General features: G+C 35.9%; 1 long non-coding RNA gene across 1 annotated transcript; it reads right to left on the bottom strand.

Annotated features, from left to right (window-relative positions):
- Positions 1–2327: 2327 nt before the first annotated feature.
- On the bottom strand, positions 2328–5897 carry LOC129363990 (uncharacterized). The gene is made up of 2 exons (XR_008606384.1): positions 5631–5897; positions 2328–3177 (listed from the first exon to the last, which is right to left on the bottom strand). It is a non-coding gene; the product is annotated as an uncharacterized LOC129363990 (long non-coding RNA).
- Positions 5898–12564: the final 6667 nt, after the last annotated feature.

Genomic DNA, 12564 nt, shown 5'->3' with positions numbered 1-12564 from the left:
TATTTTATAAATTATTGATTGTGTCGAAATTATATTTTTCATCTCAAATGCCGATCATTGATTTCACTCACTTGTGTTATTTGACTACTATTTTATACAATACTGTTTAATTTTTCACTTTCTTGAGGTTTTAGTGCTTTCATGCATCTGTGGGTTATATTGCTAGATTTGTCGATTAACATTTTAGAAAACCTTGTTCCCTTGTTATAAAATAAACCTTAAGTCATCAATGGAGCTAAAAAAAATCACAAGGACACAATGTGAATAGGTTTAAAACTTTATGAATGTTAACCCAACTCCTTCATGTTTGAAAAAACATATAATTATGTCCAAGTTAGTGTATACACACACACACACACACACACACACACACACACACACACACACACACACATGAATAACATAATTCAGTCAAGTGGAGCAGACATCAGTGGTCTATAACGTTAGTGTGAGCGTTACATAAGCGCGTTGCTACTAAAAATAGAAATGCACCAATTGTAAACATGGGTCTAAACTGATGGCTGTGGACTTTCAAAGGAACCTGAATGAAATTTAAATCAGAGCATTGTCTTGGTCGCAGATGGACCGGCAGCTGATCCTTACTGTGAATGCCCCCAGGCAAGTCTTGTGAGTCTGCTGCTCATGCTTCAGTGAGTGAGTGTGTTGTAGGTGAATGAGGAGTGTTGATTTCAACTTGTTGCATTGATTGGTTCATGAAAAATGTGCCAAGCTTGTTAATACATTTGTACTTAAAATGTCTGTACAGTAAAACAATGCTGCAGGCCAATGATCATATATTCTTATTTTACTGGGCTTTCCTTTTATTTTATGCGTATTAAACTGTACTTTTTTGTTCAGTTCCTTTGCAGGCTTACAATGACAATAATAAACTCATGTTTTTGTATACTCTTTAAGTTGAGTTGCTCCTAGTAACTCAACTTAGAACAAAATCAATAAAATAAACATAATTTCCTCTAGCTTTCATTTACATCTTCACAGTAGTAATCACAAAAGCAAATGAGGATATTATATTTCCTAAATTAGTGTAAAATGTTCATGTTGATCTGTATGTCCTTCTGTTTTTTTTTTTTTTATTATTATTTTTCAGAATTCACGTGAAGAGTTAGCAGCGTTTAATCTATATTACTTGGGCATTGATACATTAGTAAAGTTGAAAAAGTGATCTCACCAATAATACAAAAGTTTAAAACATATATATATATATATATATATATATATATATATATATATATATATATATATATATATATATATATATATATATATATATATATATATATATATATATATATATATATATATATACACATATATATTTTTTTTAATAATGATGCAATCTATACACAACTGCACACACCTAATTAATAGCCATAATAATAATAGTAAAAAGAATAAAATAAAAAAAAGCAGAGTGAAATATGAAAACACAAATAAGGGTGTTTTCACTGTTTGATTGAAAACACAGGGGTAAATACATTTACCATACATGTAGATCTTAAAACAAAGATGGGCATTCACATAACCACTGACATATCAGTTTCATCTCACCAACCTTATTGGAGATAAAAAAAAATAAGATTCATACTGCAACTACTTTCCAATGAGCCCAAAAGAATGAGATTTTTTTTTTTATTCAGTTTGATACATGCTGGTCTTTGGTGACAGTACCACGTCACATCTTTGTGGGAGCTTAAAACAGCATTCCCATTAACTGTGCAACAGAATGTCTTTCCACCTAGAACAAATTCATCCAGCCATCTACCCATTCATCCATTCATCCATCCATCCATCCATTTTATACCCCTGCTTATTCTTGCAGGTTCGCTGAGGTAGGGGTGGCCTATCTCTAGTGGTTCATGGGTGAGAGCTGTGTCACACCCTGGTCAGACTGTCAGTCTGTCATAGACATGCACGACACACATTCACTCCTGAGGGCAGTTTAGAGAGACCAATTGGACACATGCATGCATGGGTTCAATCAATTTAGACTGCTGCTTGTAAATAACTATGATTATCAGAATGTCTCCCATCCAGATACATGTACACTCCTAGTACCGTCAAACTACTTCTAATTAAATCCAAGCTCATACTGTGTACAGAAATAAAGAATTAAATAATGAAAGAGAAAGAAAAAGATTGGATAGTGTCAAAGATTATCACAGTCATCACACTTAATGTTGATTCATAGTTCTTGTTTTTATTTATGAAGAGTTAAAACACATTCTGATGGATTTTCTCATGAGAAAGGAGCATAATGAAAATACATTTTAACCCTGCAAAAAAAACCCAATAAGAATAAAAAAACATTGTCAGCTTCTAAACATTGTTTATTTCAAGAGACACAAGTTTTAAGTCCATTTAAATTGTCACATGATAAAAAAATACTTTAATTCCCTGCTTTTTAAAGGGATTGTGATCGATGTGCACACGCTGATGTGTATGAGATGAAAAATTGCAAAGAAAGGGATGAATCACAAACATGACACTCCTTAGTTTGTGAGCAATTGGATAAATTTGACCATTTCTAAAATAAAGTGAGAGGGGAGTTTAATGCCCATGCTCCTCAACATGGGTAAAATATCAGTCTCATAGCTATTTAAAGGAGCTTTAAGATTAATGAACAGTTCAGTCACTTATGTCAGCGGTATATTAAAAATCATGTGCAAAATTTGTTAGAGGAATAAAGAAAACATTCAGATTTGTACAACAATCAAATGTAGAAATTGTTCAGTGCTAAACCTCAAACCACATTAAACCAGATTTAAGGTTTGTACAGGTGACTTAAAAAATATATATTTTGTATCGAGAGTTTAATAAAAGATGCGGTAATGTGGGAAAGGTAATAAATAACAAGAACATAAAAAGTTAAATCATTTGCTTTGTCATAGAATTTTTTGTACTTACATCATTGATTGCGAGATAGAAAAAAACTCTTGATGTCTTAATAGACTCAGTTAAAGTGTAGTTTAGAGATGAGAAGGCAGACATTCTTGAACATTTTAGGAAAGTAAAAACAGAATATGATGCAAATTTTTGTTTACATTTTTTACTTGATTTCCCACTCACTGAAGAGTCCACTTGCTGACCTAGATGTTGTTTGGTCACTGCTGCTGTCTCCAGGTGTTGTGTGCTGTATTTGCATGTGAAGTGGGGAGCCTAGGAGTTAGTGGTAAAAAAAAAAAAATTAGAAAGTAAACACAACATGAGGGAGCAGAAACAGTAAAAATGAAATTTCCTTTGCTGCGTCAAACTGAAAAATTATTTAAAAACATGCACACACTGGTGTGACGGAGGATATAAGAAGAACACGGATAGATTCAAAAAGAAATAAACATACAAATAACTTCTATTTTCAGATTAAGTGTATGTAATAATACATGTGATAAATTGCACATGAAAAGTGAGTTGAAAAAGAAAGCAATTTGGTATTTGTATAGATGTATCAAAATTAAAAAATCAAAATATAGATAGATAGATAGATAGATAGATAGATAGATAGATAGATAGATAGATAGATAGATAGATAGATAGATAGATAGATAGATAGATAGATAGATAGATAGATAGATAGATAGATAGATAGATAGATAGATAGATAGATAGATATATAGATAGATAGATAGATAGATAGATAGATAGATAGATAGATAGATAGATAGATAGATAGATAGATAGATAGATAGATAGATAGATAGATAGATAGATAGATGTGATCAAAATAAAATAAAAAATAAACATGTGTCCAAAAAATACATTATTCTCTATTTCACAACTGTTTTAAAATCCAGATATTTTTTCTTAAATTTCTTTATTTTTTTGTCCCTTTGCACAGCTAAGCAACATTTTGCGTAATTGTGCAAACTGCTGAAGAGTGAACTGTGCATAAAAAATGTGTGCATCTTCGTGTTTGCCTTTTCCTCCTTCACTAGATGCAGAGACATAATAGTTGCATTTAAGTATCTAACAAAAACATCTAGCTATTACATTCAAACAGTGCCTGTGTGTGCGGAAGCACTTTGAGGGTCCAGCTCTCGTTGTTACAACACACCAGAGAGCCCGTTTTGACAGCAGCAGTGTGACTCCTCCATCCAAAACAACACGAGCGACGTTAACGTCCTCCACGAATGCTTTTTGGGGTAAGGGCTTCCCGGATTCATGTATGCACAGCAAGCCCAGACCGCAAAAAGATTCGTGACGGACAGCTGCTATAAATCACAGTGAATCTCCAGTCCACGACTGCCCGGGGTCTTCATCCTCAAACTGTTTTCAGCTTTTGCACTGTCGTTTGACTTGTTCATTGACTGAATTGTATCTAATCTGAACACTCGTCTAACTGGTAATGGCTTTGCAGCAACACGCAGCCTTGTTATTAAAAAGAGCGGCGATGAAGAGAGGCGGTATCTTATCGCCGTTATGGACTTTAACACGCAGCAGAGGAATGCTTGTGGTCTGATTGGACAGGGTACCCAGTCATCCACCAATGGGGATGCAAAGAAAAAGAGCACCTAAAAGCAGGAGGCCAAAGCACCTGACAGTTTCTTGACTACCTCTGCTCTCATGGACATCAGAGCGGTTTAAAACAATCAGGCTGCAGCTGAAAACCCACCACTTTCATCTCGATCAGATGTGTGGATCCAAACCGGGCGTGTTACCCAGAGCGCATTCATCTTAAATAAACATAAAGTTTGATTCCATTATTTGCAAAGGGTTAATTTTGGCTCCAAATCACCAGCTGCTGATGTAGGGGCCCCACCCTCGCCTCGTTTTCATTGGGCCGCCCAGTCTTTCAGTCGAGGACGCGTCTCCCCAGCCTGTCACGATTCTCCCCATCTGTCTCGAGCGCACCGGAGCCAGACGCCACTGACGCAGCACGCGCCTTACTCACTTTTAGCAGTCACGACTCGAGGCTCATCGTGCACAAAAGGGAGGAGAGGTGAAAAAAGGAAAGAAAGAAAAAAAACAATTCTGCAAACGGATTAAAATTCTAAATGCAGCATTCGGTGTGAGGCGTCGAACTCCTCTTCCTTCAGCTTAAGCATAAAAAAAATTAAATCATGTTTATTCACACAGCGGTAATGCGTGAAGATCAAAACCCATCAAAAAGCATAAAACTCTGGTGCATCAAACTAAGCAGAGCTGCCCATGGCGGTATTCGTAGTTGCACTGGGTGTAAACCAGCAAGCACTACCTGAACCGTTTCAGCACCGCTAGAAGGACAGCTCCCTCCGCACTGTCTGAGAACCATTCAACAAATCTCAGAATGAGGATCACTGGGTAACAACAGCAAGACTCATGCTGACAATCCATCTCTCATAAACAGCGAGAAGACTAATTTGCCTATTTTAATAACAGTGTCTGAGGGTGATCCCCGTGTAGCTTAAGCACACACCGGTTGATGTTGATTCCAGCAAGCTGCAGAAGTAGCAGCAATTCTTCCGGAAAAAAACTCCCCTTAAATGCTATTTGTTCCAAACAGGCGTCCCATTCTAATCAAAGAGTTGCAATGCTCACAATTGTACGTAAAAAAGAACAACAGGGAATAATACTGACGCAGAATACTGGGATAAAAAGGAAACAGGTGCATTCAGAAAAAGGTTAGAACAACTCACCGTTGTAGCTGCAGAGATTCTGATAAAAGCGCGGAAAGAAGCTTTTAAAAAATGGACTAAACACCCTATTTGTCCATTAAATCTGCTCCGGCTTTTCTCTTCTCTCACTGTACTCTTGAATGGTATGCCTTTTATAGGAGTGATGCCCCCTATCTATTTCTGGATCACGATCCAACCCCGTTTCTATTTTTAGCTCGCGCGTGATGAAAAAAGAAAAGCTTGCAGAGGTTCCTTGGAGGAATTTCGAGCGTGCGGCGTTTGAGAGCGAGCGCGAGCCTTGTTTGCACGGTGGGCTGCACGCACGCACGCACGCGCAAGCCCACCCGCATATTTTCCACTATATAGTGATCAATGATTTCCACAAGGAAATACAAACAGGAGTTAATAATGTGCAAAATTTGACGCCTAAAAAAAGAAAAAAGACAAATTATGATTTGTCGCTGGATGCACGCGCATGGATGCGCCTGCATCCATGCGCGCAGAGACGCACCCACCCCGTGGAATGGAAAAAAAATATATATATGGCGAAAATAGTCTAACGAAGCTATAATTGTAGAGCTTGGTGGTGGATAATTGGGTGTCCTTTTTTATTTTTAACGCCTAAACAAATGGATAACTAAAACAGACTTCCTTCTGCTGCGGGTTGCGTCAGTCACACAGGCATTGACGTCAGGTAGAGAATCTCCCACTTTGAAGGTGGAAGCAAAGCCTGCTTTTGCCTTTAATGTGAATAAACACCATCGAGGGCCAAATTAGCCAGTAAAAATGCAAAGGAGTAGAGGATGAGCCAAAAGACCAGCACACCCCATATAGACCGAACTGGCCGCGGTTCGGTGACTCTAAAACGTCTGTTGTATTTCACATAGAGCATCAGGAGCAAAATGGTGAGTAATGTGAGAATGGACTCGTATAACGACTGCAAATATGCTTATAATAGACTTCAGGTTGGGTTTACTCCTTCGAAACAACCACAAGTGGCCCTCCGACTGATAATGCGGAGCAGCACAAAAAGGTGGAGGGTTGCCGCGGTCTCAGTCCTGCAGACTCCCCCCCTGCATAGGGCAGAATGCTGAAACGCGTAGTAACGGAGCGGCGCTTGGCCGACCGATGATGCTATTTTTAACTCCCATACTCAACACGCCTGGTGCTGCGGGTTTCTCTGCTCAAGGTGTTACTGTACTGGAAGCGGGATATTAACCCACGGCTGCTTTCATCGGACAAATTGCAGCCTTTCCAGAATAAAAATAGAAATTAAATTCAAATCCTCCAATATTTTCTGTATTCTTTTTTTTTTTTTTAAACCGTGTCTCTTTAAGAATGGAGACACGGTCTCATTCATTAAAGCTGCAACCTGCAGGATTTTCATGGCATTGCATTTGCAGGAGAGTGAACTTTTGCTTCTTTTTCTGTCTTATTAACATGTCTTTTGATTACACTGCAGCGATGTTCATTCTTGTCTCTTAATAGGCATTCAGATGTTTAAAAAAAAAAAACATTATTCAGAATGCTGACCCACTCATAATATTTGCAATACAGTGACACTTGATGTGATGAGTAGCTTTTTCTTTTCACAAAGAAACTGAGATTATAAATATTATTTATAATCTCAAAGAAGCTACCTCTTCCTTGAAGAGGTAGCTTGCACGGTGGGCTGCACTGTGGGAAGACTTACTTTAACCTAAATAGTGTTACTGTGCGCCTAGATCTGGTGCATTTTTGGTTAAAACATAATTGATCTGATTCAGTGATTTACAGTTTTTCCACTTATTTAGTCAGAAAAAAAAACGTTCTGAGCTTTTAAATATTCAATAAATGATTGTAATCAAATAATATAAGTATTACTTGAAAATATTACTTGATTAAAAGTAAAAAAGAAAATGTGATGCTGTATAACCATGCTGAGAAATAACTTTTTCTAAAATAACTGAAGTAGATGCAACAGAATAAATGTTGCTATATGGCTGATTGCTTTATATAAAAGCATAATGAAAACAATTACATCTATACTAGGCATTAATATCATGTACATTGTATTCCCTTTGAACTTTAGCCCTTCTGTGGAGAAAGGCCCAAGAAGTTTGATAGAAAACTACAATAAACATCATTATTAAGACCCATTGACCCAGCAAATCGGTCATGGATCATTTTTGGAGACACTTAAAGCAAAGCTAAGAGATTAAACATTACACAAAAGGTTTAAACACTTTACAAACCACTATTCAATCTTAAATGCAACAATGGGAATAGTGTAGTACAACTACAAACCTACCAAAACATGGCTGTCCACCTAAAATGACAGGCCTGGCAACGAGAACATCTGGTGGAATAGCAGCCATGATAACTCATGAGTAGTTGCAGAGATCTACAACTCAGGGAGAACAGGTGGGGAAGATAACTGTTAGTCATGAACTTAGTTCCAGCTATCATGGAAGAGTGGTAAAAAGAAAGTCAATTTAAAAAGAATTGACTTTGATATGCTGCACATGGCACATGCTTGCTGTGCCATGTGCAGCAAGCATGACACAGCATGTGAAGAAAGAAGTTCTGGTCTCTGCATGAAACCAGCATGCAGACAATACTTAACCACACACTGTTCAGTCTGAAACATGGTGATGACAGCATCATGCTGTGGGGATGGGTTTCTTCTGCCATTAGATGGAAGCTGGTCAGAATTGATTTGAAGATAGTTGAAGTCACATCCAGAGCAAACCTGGAAGAAAACATGTCCTTAACTTGAGACTAGTGGAGAGGTTAAGATTCCAGCACATCACATCTGTATGACTTAGATAGTAGACTATGTAATTAGAAGCATTTGATTATTAACAATTCACAGGTGATATTTTCTCATTGGATTACACAGATTAAAGCTAAGGACATTTATGGATTCAGTGGCACCATAAATGTCCTTAGCTTTAATCTGTGTTGTCATAAATATTAGGTAAGATTTAAATAATGTTTTTCTCCCAACTTATTCATATTAAAAATCTGAGAAAATAGAAGGATTGTGAAGTATAAGGGTCTCACTGGTGAGCTATCCATGGTGCTGAAGAGCTGTTCAGATTGGAGTTTAGGATGATGTGCACAAGGCTGCAAGATGTTTGTAGAACTCAAATAAAAAAAAAATTAATAAACAATCCTTTTGAGATGTTTTTTTTCTTCTTTTTTTAAGGAAAAGCATTCAATTTCCTTGTTCCTAATCTTTATGATAAACATGCCATCTAATGGCATGTTAATATGTTTGTATATTCTTTATAAATACACTGACTGAAACATGACATTAGTTCATTAGACATTAAATGAACTTATGATAAATATGTGTTGCTTTCCTGCACTACTTAGCTTTAGTAGAAGGGAGAAGAAAGTCCTTGCTGTAAGAAATTCAACAATAAATGCCAATGGATATTTTGTTGCACCATAAACTATTTTTAAAAACAAAGCAAAACCCACAGAATCCATGGTGGATACATGCATCCATGAATTTATTTACTTACTTCTTGCAGAGTTCTCAGGGACCTGGTGTCTATTGTCAGCAGCCAATAGGCGAGACGTGAGGTACACTTTGGTGACTTAGATACAACCTGACAACATTACAGACATTTCATAACTAAGCACAGTACCAAGAATTTTAAATAGGATCTTTGACCAATTAGTTTCTCATCATGAGTCACAAAGAAAAATGTTTTGTAGGTATGATTTTGCAACTTTGCATTCTCCATTGACCCCACCAGGATATTCCTTTATATCTCCATAATCTCTATGAGGGCTTCTTCTGTGATTCCATGTTATAGTTTACTGTCCAAAAACAAACTCTTTTCCTTTTTTTCTTTTTGGTGCATGAGTAAAACTTGAAACAAGGTTCCTGCTGTTTTGTTATGAAGTACATGTAATCTGTTGTTCAAGAGTTTGCTTTATTTGGAAGTATGAAAAGTCAAAATGTTAACCAAATAAAATAAAGAAGCCCATTCCAGTAATCCACAGTGGAGAGATGGGATACACCTTGAACAGTTCAATAGATTATCAATAGGTGAAGATAGACAAATCATACAATCTGAGTAATACTGCAATTAAATATTTATTTATGGCCAAGATAGGTAGATTGTTGCTCAACTAATAAACTGTAAAATATTACTGAATTGTAGACAAGTAATTGAATTGATGAGAATTGTCTGAGATTTCTAGTGAACACATAAAATGGAATCTGAAACAAAGATTCAGCCTGTGTTTGAAATCTTAATGCTCTTTATCTCAGTGCCTTTAAAAATAGTCTTTCATGTCCATGTAGGGAACTCACAATTATTACATAATGTCTTGCATCACTTTCATTCAGTGTTTCTAAAATAACCCATGCTGAGCTAAATTTACTCTTCTTGCATACGCTGAGCAAATTCCAACATGCCTATGAGCATCAAAAGTTTACTATAACGACAAATGACTGAAAAGTCAAAAGCTACCACATTTGAGAATCTATAAAGCTGATTTATTAGGAAGTGAATGCAGCATTCTTCTGTCTGCAAAGTGTAATGAATATTTATATATACTAAATCCCAAATAGTATTTTTTCAGTGAATCTATTTCACTTGTTACTAACATACAAATGCAAAAAAAATAATAATAATAATTTTGGTGAACTCTAATAAATAGCTCATCTTTTGAAAAATAAGAGCATTTTCTTGTGTTTATTTAAAAGTACAAGCTGTATAAATTGTTAATTCAAATGCTGGTATATGGAGAGTGGTGGTCGCTGTGGAGAGGACATTTAAATAAAAATTGTACACATCTAGTTTATAATGTTTCAAGATAAGTATGCTTGTGTTGATATAAGATTAACGCATCCTGTCTGCCATTGCGGTAAAAAAAATTAGCTGCCTCAGCTTCAAAAGACTTAACAAAGGACTCCCAGTGAGAATAGAATCGCTCTGAAAACACTCAATGGGAACAGAGCTTTCACACACACCCATTCAATGCAGTGTTTCTGTGGTGTGCCAACTCACATGCCTATTACATAACAGGGCTCCTACTCCCAGGCCTAACACCCCTGACAAATCCATGCACGCTTTGCAGCACATGAGCTATTTATACACTGCACCCAAGACAGGGATGGTCAAAAATATCGCTCCAGTCAATTATTCATTGAGAAACATTCCAAAACAAGAGTGAAGAAGAGGTTTGACTGCACAAACATGGAGAGCGGGGATGACAGTAAATATGATCCATTTGCAATGCAGCAGGTTTTGTCCACAGTGGATCTAAAGAAGAGGGGCGGGCTTGGTAGCTGCAAATTTCCTCTAGCATGTGCTTTTCTTTATAGGATTCCGTGCATACACTTCAGTTCCTCTGCAACCATCTTGTCACTTCACAAGATTCTAAAAATAGCAGCTTGTTTTGTGCTGGAGCATTTTTAGAACCGAGTATTTTCAGGGGGAAAAAAAGCCAGCAGGAAAAAAAGTGCCTTTTCACATGAATACTATGTGGCTGTTCCTTCTTATGTGAATGAACACAGTGTTCCATCCTTAGTTCATGACGCTCCACGCTCCAGAGGCAGCAGCACATTCCAATGCATAGCCCTAAACATCTCATCTTTGTATTTTTTTTTAAATATATACAACTGAAATATTGTCTGATTACCAGTTAACCTTTTTCATACTTCACTAGAATATTATTGTATTATATATATAAGGTGCTAAATATATATATATATATATATATCATATATATATATATATCCTTAGCATATTTAAAGAATGCTGGAAATGCAATACAGAGATTTAAACAGTTTATGTTGGAAGTAAAACCAGCTCCAAAATGTGAGTCTGTTTAGCAGCAAACAAGGACAAGTTGAGTGACAAGAGAACCTAACAGAAAAGCTTGTTTAAATATGCAAAGAACTCATTCTGGAAACCATTTTTTTGCACGATAGTTCATCACTGCAGTCGTGTAACATTTAAATAACAAAAAAAAAAAAAAAAAAAAAAAAAAAATGCATGTTCCGCAGTCTTGTGGCAACTAATTAAAAAAAAACACAAAAGAAGATGGGGGGGAAGGTAAAGCCAGTGAATATCACTATAAATACGGAGTTTGGCAGTTAGCATTTGTTGGAATGTAAATTGCCAAAAGCATTGATCACTTATCTTTACATACACAATTTATTTTAATAACATCTCATTTATGACACAAACTACAACTGGGCAGTATATCTCTGCAGATCTTACTTTTTAAAGAAACTTCTGAGATCTTAAAAACTTGTATTTATGGTATAGAATTATATGACTAAGTTACATGTTGGGGACAGAATTTACCTTGGTAACAGGACAAGAATTTGGACTGCATTCATTTAGGAGTATCAGAATAAAAAGGGGGTTCACTTTCTTTTCAAATTGAAAATCATTTATCTATTTTCCTTGAATCAACAACCATGTACTTTGGACATATTTTCTCAACTGCAGACTTTCATGTTTTGTAGACATTTTTTAGACAAAGATCCAAATTCTTTAGAGCAACACATTCTATCTACATAACTCATTTAGACTGTATAGCTTCATTGCTACTTTCCACATTTTCCAACAAAAGAACTTTATAACAAATAGTTCAGAACTTGAAATGTATTACTTATTCCATCCAGTAAAATCTGGTCTCATAACCGACTATTTTAAAATACTTCTACAACTTAAGGAAATTAAAAGCAAAATGATTTACCTCATCAAATAATAAAAAATGTGCTTCAGGAAAAGAAACCTGTCAAAAAATGACTAATAATCTTAGAAAATATTTCTCACCAGGTTTTATTCAACCAGGATATGATGAATTACCTGATCGATAAAAGTTTTAATGGTCTCACTTTCTGAATTTATATATTTATTGCAAGAATAAAAATCCAAATCTGTATGCCCTCAAAAAGTGCTTCACTCAAGTGTATTTATATAACATATATTATATA

This window comes from Poeciliopsis prolifica, unplaced genomic scaffold (genome assembly GCF_027474105.1).
Source record: "Poeciliopsis prolifica strain line A6 unplaced genomic scaffold, Auburn_PproV2 SCAFFOLD011, whole genome shotgun sequence".
In the NCBI taxonomy this organism is placed as follows: Eukaryota; Metazoa; Chordata; class Actinopteri; order Cyprinodontiformes; family Poeciliidae; genus Poeciliopsis; species Poeciliopsis prolifica.
The sequence above is the reverse complement of the archived record's forward strand: the minus strand, read 5'-3'. Positions and strand labels throughout refer to the sequence as shown.